The sequence below is a fragment of the Monodelphis domestica genome, chromosome 3 (assembly GCF_027887165.1).
Source record: "Monodelphis domestica isolate mMonDom1 chromosome 3, mMonDom1.pri, whole genome shotgun sequence".
In the NCBI taxonomy this organism is placed as follows: domain Eukaryota; kingdom Metazoa; phylum Chordata; class Mammalia; order Didelphimorphia; family Didelphidae; genus Monodelphis; species Monodelphis domestica.
This window is the reverse complement of record NC_077229.1, coordinates 476,325,195-476,341,341: the sequence shown is the minus strand read 5'-3', so window position 1 is coordinate 476,341,341 and position 16,147 is coordinate 476,325,195. Positions and strand designations below refer to the sequence as shown.

At 37.8% G+C, this 16,147-nt stretch overlaps 1 protein-coding gene across 4 annotated transcripts in view; it reads right to left on the bottom strand.

The window, feature by feature from the left end:
* Positions 1-10,480, bottom strand: part of FAM81B (family with sequence similarity 81 member B) — a 178,126-nt gene extending 167,646 nt beyond the window's left edge. For all 4 annotated transcript variants that reach the window (XR_008917898.1, XM_007487269.3, XM_007487270.3 and 1 more), the window contains exons 1-2: positions 10,356-10,480; positions 9,911-10,024 (exon numbers count right to left, since the gene is read on the bottom strand). The gene's annotated coding sequence lies outside the window, so the exon portion shown is untranslated. The remainder of the gene's footprint in view (positions 1-9,910; positions 10,025-10,355) is intronic.
* Positions 10,481-16,147: the final 5,667 nt, after the last annotated feature.

Here is a 16,147-nt window from a genome sequence, read left to right as displayed (position 1 = left end):
GGCTGGATTTGAATCCAGGATCTCCCATCTCTAGTCCTGACTCTCTATCCACTGAGTCACCTCGCTGCCCCCTGAGTACCTGCATTTGAAACCCATATATATTCTCTAAAATCTCCCACCATTGAACATTTCCCTGTTGATTATAACTCTAGACCCATTTAGTTATTAGTAATCCAATTCGTTTTGAAATATAGCTTTACACTTTTTCTGAAGGAGAAATAGAAACTAGTGCTCATAGAGGCATTTATTAATTTTTAAATGAGAAAATCTCACAAAAAGTCCTGAGACAATGAGGTTTTGGAAGTCATGAATGAAAAGCTCATTATCTGTGGAATGGTTAAATTACTTTGGAATGATATCACATAGGGAATTATTTATGATATGTTGACTAAAAGTGAAAAGAATGTATAGCCAAGTATTTTTGTTTCAAAGATGTTTGAATAGCAGATTATTGTACCCAATGCAAAGCACAAGTACACCGGGCAATTAATTATCCACAAATTACAATGATTAAAGATATATGATACAAAATTTGGAATGAGAACACAAAATGTAATGACACTATACTAGAAGGGATAAGAAAATCATTATGGTAATGATAATGTATCTACTCCCAAACTTATACTTTTAGAAATATTTTTAAGAGGGGAGGAGAATTGTAGAGGGAATAGAAGACTGTTCTTAGAATAAGGGAGACCTACATTCAAATTCTATTTCTGATACCTATTAGCTGTGGGTCAATGAAGGAGTCATCTAACCACCTTATGACACTAGGCTACTCTCTAAGACTATATCAGAGACTATTTGCTAATCTGAACCCCTGGATGGATCGCTCACATTTCAACTTTTCCTTAACAATGAAAACACAGGTTTAGATAAAAAAGAAAAAAAAAGTCAAGTATGTTTAATCTGTATTTTATATTTTCACATGATATATACATATGTTTACATACATATGTATGGAGAGAGAGAGAGAGAGAGAGAGAGAGAGAAAGAGAGAGAGAGAGAGAGAGAGAGAAAGAGAGAGAGAGAGAGAGAGAGAAAGAGAGAGAGAGAGAGAGAGAGAGAGAGGATTATTTAGGTACTGAAGGTTTAGTAGGTATTGTATTCTACTATAATCAATTACAAGCTGGTGTCCAGCACACATGGTCAGGAAGCTTTGACCTGGTGTAAATTCCAGGAGAGAAATTAATTGACAGTGAAAAGAGCTCAGGACTTGGAGTCTCAGAAAACCCAAGTTTGATCCCTGACTTTCACACATACTGATTGTCAATGTGTCATGAATACTTTGAGAAAAGAATCAGTAGTCATTGAACATGGTGAACACCAAATAACATCAGAAAAATAAAATAAAAGAGATTCTATATTAACAGATAAGAAATTACTCTTCCCTGATATGAGAGTCATTCCAGAACCAGTTATCTTTGTACAAACTTAAGAGACAACTTATTTTTAGAGCAAAGATCAAAATCAGTACAAAGCTAGAAGAATAAAAATGAACAAAAAATGGCACTCAAATAATATGCATCTTGGACATGTCAAACTGGATGTCCTGGAGAGAGCTCAATCACAAAATATTTAAAACAGAATTAAATATCATTCCTTTATGTTCAACCTTTCATGACCACCCCATTTGGGGTTTTCTTAGCAGTGATACTAAAGCAATTTGCCATTTCTTTTTCCAGCTCATTTTGCACATGCATAAACTGAGGCAAATAGGGACTTACCCAGGGTCACATGGCTACTAAGTGTCTGAGGCCAGATTTGAATTCAGGAAGATAAGCTTTCCTGACTCCAGGTCTTGTGTTCTATTCTCTGTACCACCTAGCTGTTCCAACCAATAAACATTTTAAGTATTTAATAAATGCATGTTTTTCCCTCTTCTCCCAGTTTATAGTGTAGTTAAAATGAAATAAAGAATATCATCAGCAAGTATCTCTGACAAAGGTCTCATCCTTCATATACATAGAGAACTGAGACAAATTTATAAGAATATGTCATTATCCAATTGATAAAGTCAAATGATATAAACAGGCAATTTTCAGAAGAAGACACAGCTAACTATAGTCACATGAAAAATGCTCTAAATTATTATTGATTAGAGAAATGCAAATTAAAACAGTTCTGAGGAACCATCTCACACTTACCAGATGTGATAATATGATGGAGAATGAAAATGACAAAAGGTAGAGGGATATAGGAAAATTGAGATGCAAATATACTATTGGTGAAGTTGTGAGCTGATCCAAGTATTTTAGAGAGCAATTTGGAACTATGCTCAATGGGCTATAATACTGTATTAACTTTTGACCTAATGATACTACTAATGGATCTGTATCCCCAAGGGCTTAAAAAAAATAAAAGAATTTATATGTTCAAAAATATTTATAGCATCTCTTTTTGTGGTGGCAAAAAAGTTGGGAATTGTGGGCATGCTCATTAATTAGGGAATAGTTGAACAAGTTGTCATATATAATTGCAATGGAATACTATCATGCTATAAAATAATGAGCAGAGTACTTTCAGAAAAACCTGGAAAGACTTAATATGAACTGATGCAAAGCAAAGTGATCCGAACCAGAACATTTAATACAGTTACAACAATATTGTTAGAATGATCAACTCTGAATGATTTAGTTATTCTCAGCAATACAATGATTCAAGAAAATTTTGAGGGACTTATGATAAAAAAAATCCTATCCATCTCTATAATAAGAACTGCTGAAGTCTGAACAGAAAGAAAAACATACTTTAAAAAACTATTTTTATAATTTTTTGGTCTGTTTTCTTTCATAACATGTCTAATATGGAAGCATGTTTTTCATGACTGCATATATATCACCTATATCAAATTGCTTGCCCTTTCCGAGAAGAAGTAGGAAAGAGAGGGAGGGAATCTAGAACTCAAATAAAAAAATGAATATTAAAAATTGTTTTTACATATAATTTGAAAAATGTAAAAATGTTGTATTTACCTATTAATAGCAGGCTAATTATGAAGGAGTTTATTCATTAAAGAAATAAGATATCAAGCAAATATATAATTTAAAAAAAGATTCAGGGGAGCTAGATGGCTCAGTGGATAGAGAGCCAGAGAGACAGGAGATCCTGGGTTCAAATTTGGTCTCAGACATTTCCTATCTGTGAGACCTGGACAATTCTCTCTCTCTTTTTTAAATTTGTATTTAATTAGGTAATTTAGAATATTTTTTCCATGGTTACAAGATTCATGTTCTTTCCCTTCCCTCCCTCAACCCCCTCCCATAGCTGATGTGCAATTCCACTGGGTTTTACGTGTGTCATTGATCAAGACCTATTTTCCATATTATTGATGTTTACACTAGGGTGATAATGTAGAATCTACATCCCCGATCATATCCCCACGGACCCATGTGAACAAGCAGTTGTTTTTCTTCTGTATTTGTACTCCCACAGTTTTTCCTCTGAATGTGGATAGCATCCCTTCTCATAAGCCCTTCAGAATTGTCCTGGATCATTGCATTGCTACTAATAGAGAAGTCCATTACATTTGATTGTGCCACAGTGTATTCAGTCTCTGTGTATAATGTTTTCCTGGTTCTGCTCCTTTCGCTCTGCATCAATTCCTGGAGGTTGTTCCAGTTCCTATGGAATTCCTCCACTTTATTATTCCTTTAAGCACAATAGTATTCCATCACCAACATATAGCACAATTTGTTCAGCCATTCGCCAATTGAAGGGTATCCCCTCATTTTCCAATTTTTTGCCACTACAAAGAGCACAGTTATGATAATTCTTGTACAAATCTTTTTCCTTATTATCTCTTTGGGATACAAACCCAGCAGTGCTAGATCAAAGGGCAGACAGTCTTTTAGTGCCGTTTGGGCATAGTTCCAAATTGCCCTCCAGAATAGATGGATCAATTCACAACCCCACCAGCAATGAATTAATGTCCCTACTTTGCCACATCCCCTCCAGCATTCATTACTTTCCATTGCTGTCATGTTAGCCAATCGGCTAGGTGTGAGGTGATACCTCAGAGTTGTTTTGACTTGCATCTCTCTGATTATAAGAGATTTAGAACACTTTTTCATGTGCTTATTAATAGTTTTAATTTCTTTATCTGAAAATTGCCTATTCATGTCCCTTCTGGGTAAGTCTCTTAACCTTCATTGCCTAGCCCTTACTGCTGTTCTCCCTTGGAACCATTACACAGTAATTGATTCTAAGTCAGAAGGTAAGGGTTTATTTTTTTTTAAAGATGGATTGGTCAGATAAGAATGAAAGGTAACAGGCAGACAGACTGAGGTTTAGGCTAGTTTCCTTGAAATATCAGGAGCAACTGAGGAAGGCCTCCACCATTTGGGATAGATCCTTTGTGTCAAATTTGTAGAAGGAAATCTGAAGTCACTTAGGATGGACTGAAATCTGCATCCCTGGAGGAAAACTCAAAGTTAAAAAGATTTCAGATGTATGTGAATGATTAGGCTGAAATAAACCTGAGTTTATATTCAAGCCTAGTTGCAGAGGCCATTCCATTTACAAATATATTCACCAACTGCCAAAGGGCAGAGAACATTTTACTTTCAAACCATATTTCCACTGTTTAGTTTCTGTTACCTGAGTAAATTAACTGCAGCCATTCACTCAGATAAGGGTGTACGTGTGGCTATTGTGTCCAAGTACCTCAAAAGGATCAATAACATAGCCAGCATTTCTGCCAAATGTAGAGTCCACCTCTAATTCCTGCCACTTGATCAGGACTCTCCATCACTTTTGTGACATTCGTTTCTGAATTAATATGAAAACTCATATCTGAACTTGGATTTAATTTCATCCTTTTCTCAATGCATTTGTTGATTTATTACCTGATAGACTAGTCCCTGATGCCCGACAGAGATCTTCCTCTCAAGAACCCTGAGTCATTGCTGGAAGATATTACTCTATCTATATCACTCTCTCTCTCTCTCAAGATTTGAGTTGACCAGTTCTAAAAAAGCACTCTGGAAGATCTCAGCTGTAGACAGTAAGGGGAGTCAGACAACTGCTCAGAAGGAGATTACTTTGCTGGCTCTGGTGCAAGACTTTTGTCACATTGCCTGTATGTATGGTCACAGGGGAGCAGGAGACCTGGTCACAGTTCCAATGTAGAAAGAGTGCTTGTGTTGGTCTCAGACCAGAGCATGGAGGAAGAAAGTATTATGTTAAACAACTTTCCTTACATCATCCCACCTTGGAAGAACTGAGATGGATCCCCAGAGCTAGCTCTGAAGGCAACTGCACACATACAAAAAAAAATCCCTCAATACTTCCCTCAATCAAGAATTTACTCCATCTTCCTACTTCCTTTCACTATAAATTCCTTGAAAAAATTCTCTACCCTTGTCTCTATTTCTCTATCATCCATTTTCTTCTTAGTTCTTTACAAATTGGCTTCCATACCTCTACTGAAACTATTTTCTCAAAGGTCATCAGCAACTTCCAAATCCAGTCAGACAACAAGTATTTATATTGAGCACCTACCAGTGCCAGGCACTGGAAAAAGTTCTGGGGATACAAAGAAAGCTAAAATTGTCTCTCTTTTCAAGGGATTTATAGTTTAATGGGAGAGAACATATGTTAGTAACTATGTATAAAAAAGATAACACTGGGGGTTAAGGAGACCAGAGGAAGGCTTGGGACTTGAAAGAAGCCAGAAAGCATGGATTTTTCAAATTTATCTGAGGAGAGATATAGATATAGGATGATAAATGAAGAAAAAGGTAGGATTTAGTGAGGGTTTCTTCAAAGGATAAGGGAAACATGGGCATATAGTTCTTTTAAGTAAAGGTTAGAGGTCCACCAGTTGGTTGTACTCAGGCACTGGTTAAGTTAGATGACTTCTGAGGTCATTTCTAACTGAGATTTTATGATTCCTCTCTCTTCAGAGTTTTCTTTCTGACAATTTGCACTGCCACCCACCTGACCAATCTTCCATGTTTGAAATTATTTGTTGTCCCCTGTCTCTCTGACATAATCAGTTACCGACTTCTACTGATGCTGTAATATTTCTCATCCCTACTGCCTTCTCTCTATTGCCACTGCTCTTCTATATGCCTGCATTTCTACCTGCTTGGATCTGTGATCTCTCTCTGTCTCTCTCTGTCTCTGTCTCTGTCTCTGTCTCTGTCTCTGTTGTCTCTGTCTCTCTGTCTTTGTCTCTGTCTCTGTCTCTCTTAACTTCTACCTTCTGCCTTAAAATCAACATAGACTCCAAGACAGGAGAGAAGAAAGGTAAGGCCTAGGCAATTGGGGTTGAGTGACTTGCCCAAGATCAGACAGCTAGGAAGCATCTGAGTCCAGATTTAAATCCAGGTGCTCCAGTCTCTAGCCTGGAGCTCTATCCACTCTATCCACCTTGATGTCCCAACTCTTTAAAACTATTTGTTCTCTCTTGCCTCTCTAATGTGATCAGTAATCAACTTCCACTGATTCTACAATAGTTCTCATGCCTGTAGTCTACTCTCTGTTGTCCATTGCCACTGCCCTTTTATATGCCTTCAATGCTACTTGCCTAGATCTGTGATATCATTTTGACCTGTCTTCAAGCCTCCATTCACTCTTTTCTAATTCCAATCTGTTTCTCGTCACTGCTAGACTAATTTTCTGCAAAAACAGAGGCACAAAATAATAATCCATATTTATAGTACTTATTCAAAAGAACAATACAACATAAGTAATGCAATAATATGATTTTTGTTTTATAAATGAGGGCTAGGGAAGTTGTGACCTCTTATGGTCACACAGTAAATGTTAGAGCCAAGATTCAAACTGATATCTCTTGGTCTCAATCTTTATTATAAGCATGGATTATGACACTCCTTTGTTCAAATTCTTCACTGGCTAACTATTGGATATCAAATAAAGTTCCAGCTCCTTATCCTGGCATTCAAAACCCTCCACAATCTGGTGGGAACAAAGGAGAACAAGCATTAATTAAGTAAGGTTTCCCTCCTAATTACATTTTCATGGTGTTCCCTATATCTGTAATTCATTCCTCATCACCATCTCTTGCTTTGCCTCAGGTCCCAGCTGAAATTTCACTTTTTGTAAGAAGACTTTCCTGATCCCCCTTAATGCTAGTGTCTCCTGTCTATGATTATTTCTAATTTTTCTTCTATATATTGTTTGTATTTAGTTGTTTATAGGTTATTCCCCCCCCCCCGCCCCGTTAGATTACAAGCTCCTCAAGAGCAGGAACTCTTGCCTTTTTTTATATCCCCAAAGGTTAGCATAGTTATTGGCACATAGTGAGTGAAATGCTTATTATTGACTGGACTCAGTGCCCTGGGGAGCTCTCTAAGGCACTAAGATGCAAAGAAGGTGTTCATCTGCATTGGTAGAGAAATTTTCCTCAGTTGGGAGTTTCACGTACCAAATAAAACAGATGTTCAGTACCTATCTTATTTAACTCAAAATATTAACTTTGAAGTCTTTAACAAAATACTCTATTGGAACTCACCATCTGTACTCTATATGGGGTCATTTAACTTTATTATACATTTCCCCCATTTTTTGCATGTGGGTGTTCAGGATTGCAAATTTGCAATTTATATACATAGGAGTCTTAATAAGTGTATAAAATGCCAAATAGAATTGAGGCAGAGATTATTCACACACAACTGAAATAGTAAAAGGTGATACAAATGGTTTAAACATATAAACATATTGGAGGAGAAATACTTTGTAATAGGCAAGTGTCCTTTATGGTAAATACCATGAAGAGGAAGCCTTGTATATTACATTACATGTATAATCCCATGATCCACAGATGATCCTGGTAATCTTGCTTTGCTGACCAAATTATTTACTACAACAAAAGTTTTCTTTTGTCCCTGTCTGCCTAGTCTCTCCACTACCTACTCCACCCAACACTTGGGAAGCTCATTTAGCACTTTATACCTTCCTTTACAGGGCAGCTAAGCGGCTTGGTGGAGTCAGGAAGACATCTTTCTGAGTTCAAATCTGGCCTCAGACCCTTAGTAGCTGTGTGACCCTGGGCAAGCCACTTAATCCCTTTTACCTTAATTTCCTCCCCAGTATCTTTGCCATGAAAACACTAAAAGGGATCAAGAAGAATCCATCATGACTGAGAAACTTCTAAAGAGCAACAACTTTCTTTTATATGAATGTACACAGTTTGTACTAATTAGGGTAGGGTGGGTGTAGGCAGAGAACATGAAAGGAGAACAGATTGGGATTTTTTAAATTGACGGTAGAGGGCCTCCAATCAAACTCCCTCATTTTATAGATTAGGAAAATGAAACCAGAGAATTGAAGCAGTCTGCTTTTGAACTCAGGTCTTCTGACTCTTTTCTTTGCTATTTTTGTTGTACTATAATATTTTTCTATTGTTCACTACTCATCATCACATCTTCTTGGTTTTCTCCAAATTGCTCCTGCCAGAAAATCACTGTGCTGTGGCAGTTATTATGGAGAGAATAGACATACTACCTACCAATAAGGTAATATTTATAGAGCGTTTAGTAGAGTGCCTGGAGCATAGTAGAAACTAGACAAGTATTAGCTTTTATTATTGTTATTATTTTAAAAAATAACTATTGACAGGAGAATAGAAAAGTACAAAGAGAAGAAACATTACATTTATTTAGCCTCTTCCACACATTGGTGATGAAGAGCCTGGGAAGGGCAAGGTTTTTTCTTTTATTAAAAATCAACTTGTGGGGGCAGCTGGGTGGCTCAGTGGATTGAGAGCCAGGCCTAGAGACGGGAGGTCCTAGGTTCAAATCTGACCTCAGCCACTTCCCAGCCGTGTGACCCTGGGCAAGTCACTTGACCCCCATTGCCTAGCCCTTACCACTCTTCTGCCTTGGAGCCAATACACAATATTGACTCCAAGACGGAAGGTAAGGGTTTAAAAAAAAAATCAACTTGAGTCATTGTGGAATGAGAGTTAGCCTTGGAGCCAGGAAGGTCTGGGTTCTAGACCAAATTCTGACCCTTACCGCTTATGTGACCCTGGGCAAGTCTCTGAATGTCTTGTCGCAGTACCCCAGACAATCTAGTTTGCAGAGCAGGTCCTGATTTGAATTCATTGGTGGAGAGAGTTTCCTCTTCAGAATGTCCCTATTACTATGCAATGGAATTTATGGGTCTGGTCCAAACAGAATGAACCATCATAGCCCTTCTCTCTCCATTCATCTAATCTCACTTTTTGATACTACATCCTAGAAGTCCAGTTGTCAAGGGGACCAGACAGTCCTTTGTCCTAATCCAACAAAATTAAATCAGACCTTTTTTTTTTCATGACAAATGTGATGATTTCAGAGAAACACAGAAAACTCTGAGGCAGGATGAAGAAAGCAAAGCCAAGAAAGCCATTATAGACAAGGACTCCCGCAATGTAAACAGAAAGAACAAGCACATACACACAAAACAATAAAACGATGTTACAAAATTACAAAATATAGGCATAATTCAAAAGTAGGGAAATCATAAGTTCCTTATCCAAACCAATTATTCTGATTATCTGATTCTGATAGTTATCTATTTCAAAAACCAAGTCATTAGTTAGGTATCAGAAGCACCCTTACCACACCCCTTTGTAGAGGGAGGCTAAAAGTTCACGAATGTGGTACATTGCACATATTTTCAAATTTCTGTGAGTTTTTTCTTCTTCTGTCCTTTAAGAATTTTTTTTGTTACATTATCCCTCTCTGGGAGAAGTTAAGGGAGGAATGCTGGGGAAATTTTGCTGAAAGACAATAAAAACTCATTTTTAAAAATTGCCTTTTCCTCATGTAGCCACCAGCGTCTTACATAGGATAAAAGATTTAACTTTGGGAATGCAAGTCTCTAAACAACATTAACATTATAAAGTCCCTTAAAGCAGAATGTTCTCCCCCAAATATCAAGACCCTGCAATACTTGCTTTTGTGTGTGAATCACCAGCAGCATCGGTTAGGGAGCCATCAATTTTACAGATCTCCTTGTTAGCTGTCTCAGAGGTACTTTTGTTTACTTCAGTCTCTAGGTTACCAGAATGCTGAATCAGATAAAGAACTGAATAAGCAAGGGAGATTATTCCTATTTTTCTTCTTGGAGTGCTGTTTCTAATAAAAAGCAGCTCCCAACACAGAAGAAATCTCTGTGTCCCTCTTTCCCCCCATACCTACTAACAATTAGAATATAAGTTGCTCATTGAGACACTCCTGGGAGTATTCTTTAGGAGAGTTTATCTTTTAAGATAAAAGAGCTACAAAATGAATAACAAATGATTCGTCGTTTTATTTCCAATCATGAGGACTCTTTAGGTTTTAATTCTTTCATGTCTCTGCTAAGAAATATGAATGAGAGAAAAAAAAAGAAACAGGTACCTGAATTCATGATGCTTGGTTTCTTAGGTATGTTATAGCAAACCAACTTTCAGTAAGCATTGCATCTTTATCATGTTCCAAGTATCTGGCTGTCCAGACTAGGGAAACACTGGCCATTGTGACGACATCATGGTTCTATGATGTCAAGGGTTTGCTCTTGCGCATGAAATCAATAGAACCTGGAAACTGCCGGAATCTTCCATAGTTTTTCCTTCACATCCCTTGTTAATGAGGAAATGACATTATTTCTATGCAGCCTCAAGTTTGTAAGTTTGGGAGAGTTTGCTATTGAGACTCCAGATGCTAAAAGTTCTTAGGACAACTAAAAGGAGTTTTACTTATAGGACACAGGAAACAGTGAAGTTTGAACATGTTACTGAGGACCCTGGGGTAAAGGGAGAAAAATATTTCATCTTCTTAAGCCATGTGAAATTGTGGGCCAAATAGACATATTACAGGGGTTTTGCCCTGGCATGAGGTTCTTTTTCCACCCGAGTCTCTTGCACATTGGGGCTCTTGTGGGCTGCTGCTTGTACACAGTGGCAATTAGACACTGAGGAACAATCCCTCCTCTCTTTTATTAGAAGCTGGAAATAGTGGAGGGGGCTGGTAAATGTCACACACACACACACACACACACACATCCAATTTTTTCCCTTTCCTCCATGCTTGGTGGGGGAGCAGCCCTCCATGTCCTGCCAGAATTCTCCACATCTCCATTCTGGGGATGTAGAAGAAGCCTATTTTCCTTTCCCATACATCCAGGAAAAATGGACTCTTGCTCATGCTTTGTACCTTGACTGAAATATTTCCAGTTCTGTTGTAAATCTAATTGTTTGATATCAATATCAGGGAAAGTTGGTCCTCAATCTTATCTTATCTCTTGAGAATAATGATAGCAGCTGATAAAAGACTGGTAGAGGATCCTCCCTTTGGTTCTTTGAGCTCTCAGAGGGACAAGAGGATAATAGAAAATGAGTCAGCTGACAAAAAGCCCCAAAAAACTCATAGAGTGGGATTTCTAAACTTTTTCTATGTCATGAAGCTCTTTGACAGTCTGGTAAAGCCTGTGGACTTCTCAGAATATTATTTCACATAATATTTTCAAATTAAAAAAAAATACATAGATATAATTTACTGTAATATTTGCAACTTTGATTCTAAGAAAAACCTGCTTTTTATAGTTTTATTTGGGATAGTCTCATTGGGACAATTTTTCCTCCTCATTGGGACAATTTAGCTCACTAAGATGAAAATATTGTTTATGCAAATTGTTTTTCTTGACTATTAGTTGCTTTAAGATGTTGCTGAAGCTACAAACAAGGAGTGTGTTTTTATTTTAATTTGTGCTATTTACATACTTATTTGCTATTTATTGGAGCATAAAAGGTTATTGACACTATTTTACATCTTTATTTCTATCAATTAATACAAATTTGCCTAATTAATTATTTAGATGCTCAGAGGCAGAGGTTAAGAGGACTGGACCTGGAGTCAGGAAGACCTGAGTTCAAATCCTGCCTTGAACACTTTCCAGCTGTGTGAAGCTTCCTCGAACCAGCGAGAAGCCTCAAGATAGGAAGATAGAGGAAGGATAGAAGTTCTCTATGCCTCGAGGGGGATGACAGAGCCAAATTAGAGATATGAGGTGGCAGGAATGAGTCAGAAATCCAGGCCTTATTAATTATCAAGGAGCCACAGCAAAAACTCTGATCAGTGGACTACTCAGAAGGCTTGTACCCGTCCAGTGATCCAAATTTAATACCACACAGGTCGGACACATGATAGAGAAAAGAAAGTGCCTGGCCGAAGGCCAGGTCCCAAGTGGGAGAGGTAGATCAGGAAAGGAATCAAAGATGGAGCTTGCTTCAGCAAGGACAGGCATCAGTGAGAGCTGAGATCCAAGTGAGGAAGAGAAGGCAGAGCCTGCTGTGGCTGGTATTTAATCTCTTTGATGTGACACAATACACAGGAATGATTATCATTGGTTAATGACAAGGCATAGGTGTGGTTTCTCTTAGCCAGGTGAGCATAAAGAAACCTGTTTTCCCACCTAACCTGGGGGAAGCTGGGGTCAAGGGTCAGAGGCTTTCCTAGCCATGTGCAAGACTGAGCATACTCAAGACTGAGCATGCTCTCTTCTAAGCCACTCTGTAAACACTAACTGTTTCTCTTGCCCATAGCCAGGGGTGGACTGCTACACTGTGTGACCTTGGGTTAATGACTTAACCTCTGTATGCCTAGGAAGCAGCCAAGTGAACAGGCTTGGTGTGCTAGAAAGTCAGAAAGACCTGAGTTCAAATCTGGCCTTAGATATTTCCTAGCTGTTTGACTCTGGGCTTAAAATCTGATTGCTTGGGGAGAGAAGGATCTACTGTATCCCCTGGAGAAGAACATGGCAAACCACTCCAGCTTCCTTGCCAAGACAATTCCATGGGTACTTATGGTCCATGGGGTCATGAAAAATCAGACACGACCAAACAACAATTATAAATTGCATATAACATTGTTTTCTGCTTATATTGTTGTGCAACTTTGTATATTTATAAAAGTGCTTTGTAAATTTTAAAGTGCCAGATACATGGCAGCTGTCACAGTAGAAATCTGTGAATCTTCTTCCCTTATGTCTAATTTGATCTGATATGAGGAAATCATTTGACAATGATTTAATCAGGTATCTTCTGTTGGAAAAATAATAACTGTTATAAAACAGTATGTATTCACTATCTCATTTGCTCTTTACAATAGCTGTGTGAAGTAGGTACACTAATTATTATTCCTACTTTACATCCATTTATATTCCTACAAATATGCATTTACAGATGAGAAATCTGGGGCTCAGGCTAATGATTTGCCAAAGGTCTATTGAGCTTTGGTCTCCTCACTCATTCAACAAGCCACTTTTCATTACACTATTTTTCACCATTCCCTACTATTCATTCATTTATTTGGGTGTTCATTCAATAGGCATTTATTAAGTGCCTCCTTAGAGGGCTTATGTTGAAGTTATGAGAAGTGCTTTTCAAATATTAAAATTTGGTATGGATGCCAGTGATGATGATGATGATAATGATTGATCTGGATAAGATATTTTCACGGTGCTAATTATCTAGTCAAGAGATGAGACACAAACTCAGATAATTACAACATAAAAATATCATGAGTGAGCCAACTAGGAAGGTTGGGACCGACTTCATGGAGGAAATAATTTTTGACTTATGCTCTAAAGGATCAATAGCACCTCATCAGGGAAAGATGAGGAGGGCAAAATACAGTACTTGACTCAGTAGACTAAGATCATTTGTTTGAACTTTGGGAGGGAGGTCTTCAAACTTTGTAAGAAGCTCAGCAAAAGTTTGTCTTTGGAGCTTTTCTGTCCCTGCCATCAAGTGCCATTCACTAGAGCAATTAGAGAGGTTTCTTTTGTCTTATCAAAACCCATTTATCAGGCTATTCTCTTAGTGCAGCAATCTCAATCTCAACCATTATAAAAAAAGAAGGAAATACATTTTCCATGAGTATTTGTAGTCAAACAGGAATAATGCTCTAATTCAAATAAATTCAAATAAATAATAACACTAGGATGGAAATATTTTATGGGGAAAGAAATCCTTCCTGGTTTCTGTCATATAACTCCATATTGGCTTCTGCCCACCACTTCATCAAACCAAAAGACAAGCCCTGATGGTTGATCTCTTTCTGCCTGTCTTTTTTTCTCTTTCTGTCTCTCTCTCCTTCCCTTTATCATAAGTCTCATCTACACACACACACACACACACACACACACACACAACACACACACACACACACACACACACAGTGAGAGAGATTGGCAGTCATCATTGGCAGGATAATAGTTCTCCTCTTTTTCCCATTTCCTAATTATTACTAGTACTTCTCCCAAAGCCACATATTCCATATACAACCATATTCCTACCTGTGTGACCCTGGGGATAAAAGGATCCACCGGACAAGGAAATGACAAACCACTCTAGCCTCTTTGCCAAGATGATATCCAACTTCTCATTAGGTTCTAGTGAGTAATTTGCACCAGTTCCTTACCTTTATTTTATGTTTGGTCATTCTTCCTCCTAGCTCTTGCTCTTACTTTTGATTATCTACTGTCAAACCTAAGATACTTCCTAACAAACAACTTGTATCTGGGCTCCTAATTACAAACAAACTGCTATGATGAATTCACATTTCATTCCCTTGGCTCCTGTTTTCTGTCCACAACTCCCAGCTCTAACTCCTGGCTTCTGCTAATAAGTAGTAACTAAGAAACAGCTGAATAAATAAGCTGAACTAATAGTGGTGACCAATGTTATAAATTTGGGTAATCTTCATTCCTTGCAATAATGTAAAAATTAAGAGGAAAAAAACCATGGGGAATAGTAACACATTGTCATTAAACTTAAAACATAGACTTTCTTAAACATGAAAAATAGTTTACACATGCAGAAACAGTATTTCTAAATCCTACATAGGTAAGCAACACATACACACATGCTGGAGAAGAAATAGTGTGCTGTAGTATCAAAAACATTAAACTTGGAAACAGGAATGGTATTCAAATATTGACCCTTAGCTATGCAACTATGGGCAAATTCATTAATGTCTCTGAATTTCCTCATCTATAAAAAGGAAATAATATCTGTATTTCCTACTTCACGGAGTTGTTCAGTAAGTATTTAACAACATGTATGTCACTATATGAGACATTAGGAAAACAAGAAAAAAACAGAGAACGTCCTTGCCCTCAAGGAGCTTTACATTTCCTTCTGGGACACAATATGTAAATAGATATATAAATACAATATAATTTGAGGAAGTTGAGAGAGCTTTAATAGCTAGAATGCAAAACCAAGCCTGGAGAGACTCTAAGGATACTGGAACCACAGGTTTTAGAACTCTTAAAGCACAGCATCACTGCATAATTATTTTTATAGGCTGTGGCACCTGGCCCTTCCTCAACACCTGTAGCATCTATAATACCTCTTCCATACAGACCTCATACTTGAGGTACCTTGTGGATCAGCTTACACTCAAAACCATAACATGGCAGATGTGTTTTCACAGCCAGAGGGCACAAAAATTCAAAGCAGGAAATATTTAATCAAACTGCACAGGAAGTTAAGTGTCAAGAAACACACTCTGGGATAGGAATAATTCTCTGTCTGTTACCATATCTCTCCTGGGGAAGAACAAAAATATAGAGAATATGCACAGAGAAAACACATATAAAAAACTTCTCAGCTCAAGGCATCAGCATGAAGAGTAGACAATTAGTCAATAAATTTTTTTAAAGCATTTCCTATGTGCCTGGCACTGAACTAAGCCCTGAAGAGTGCACATTTGGCTAGAGATACGTGTGGCCAGAACACATACACAGTCAGGTCAGCTCACGGCTCTGATACTGTCCAGTCACTGATTTCCTCATGATAACATTCTATTCCTTTCTGTGGCTCTCCACTGGGCATAGTACTATGACTGGTGCGTGGTGTCCTTGTTCTCTGGGGCCTCTCTGCTGGTTTTGTGGTCACTGAACTGCATCTTTACCTATTCAGCCTCTTCGAGGCCATCTGTTGCTCTCTGCTCCCATCTGCTAAAGTGTAGCAGTTAATAAGCCTCTCTCTAGGAGATCAGTGCTAAACTCTTACTTTAGCAAGGTAATCATCTTATTTTTCCCCAGCTGATTCACTGTTGCAACTCAAGGGTTGTTTTAAACCTCTTCCCTTTTCAGGCCTTCAGTGGTACCTCTCTTCTGACTGTTTTTGCTGAGAACTTTATTT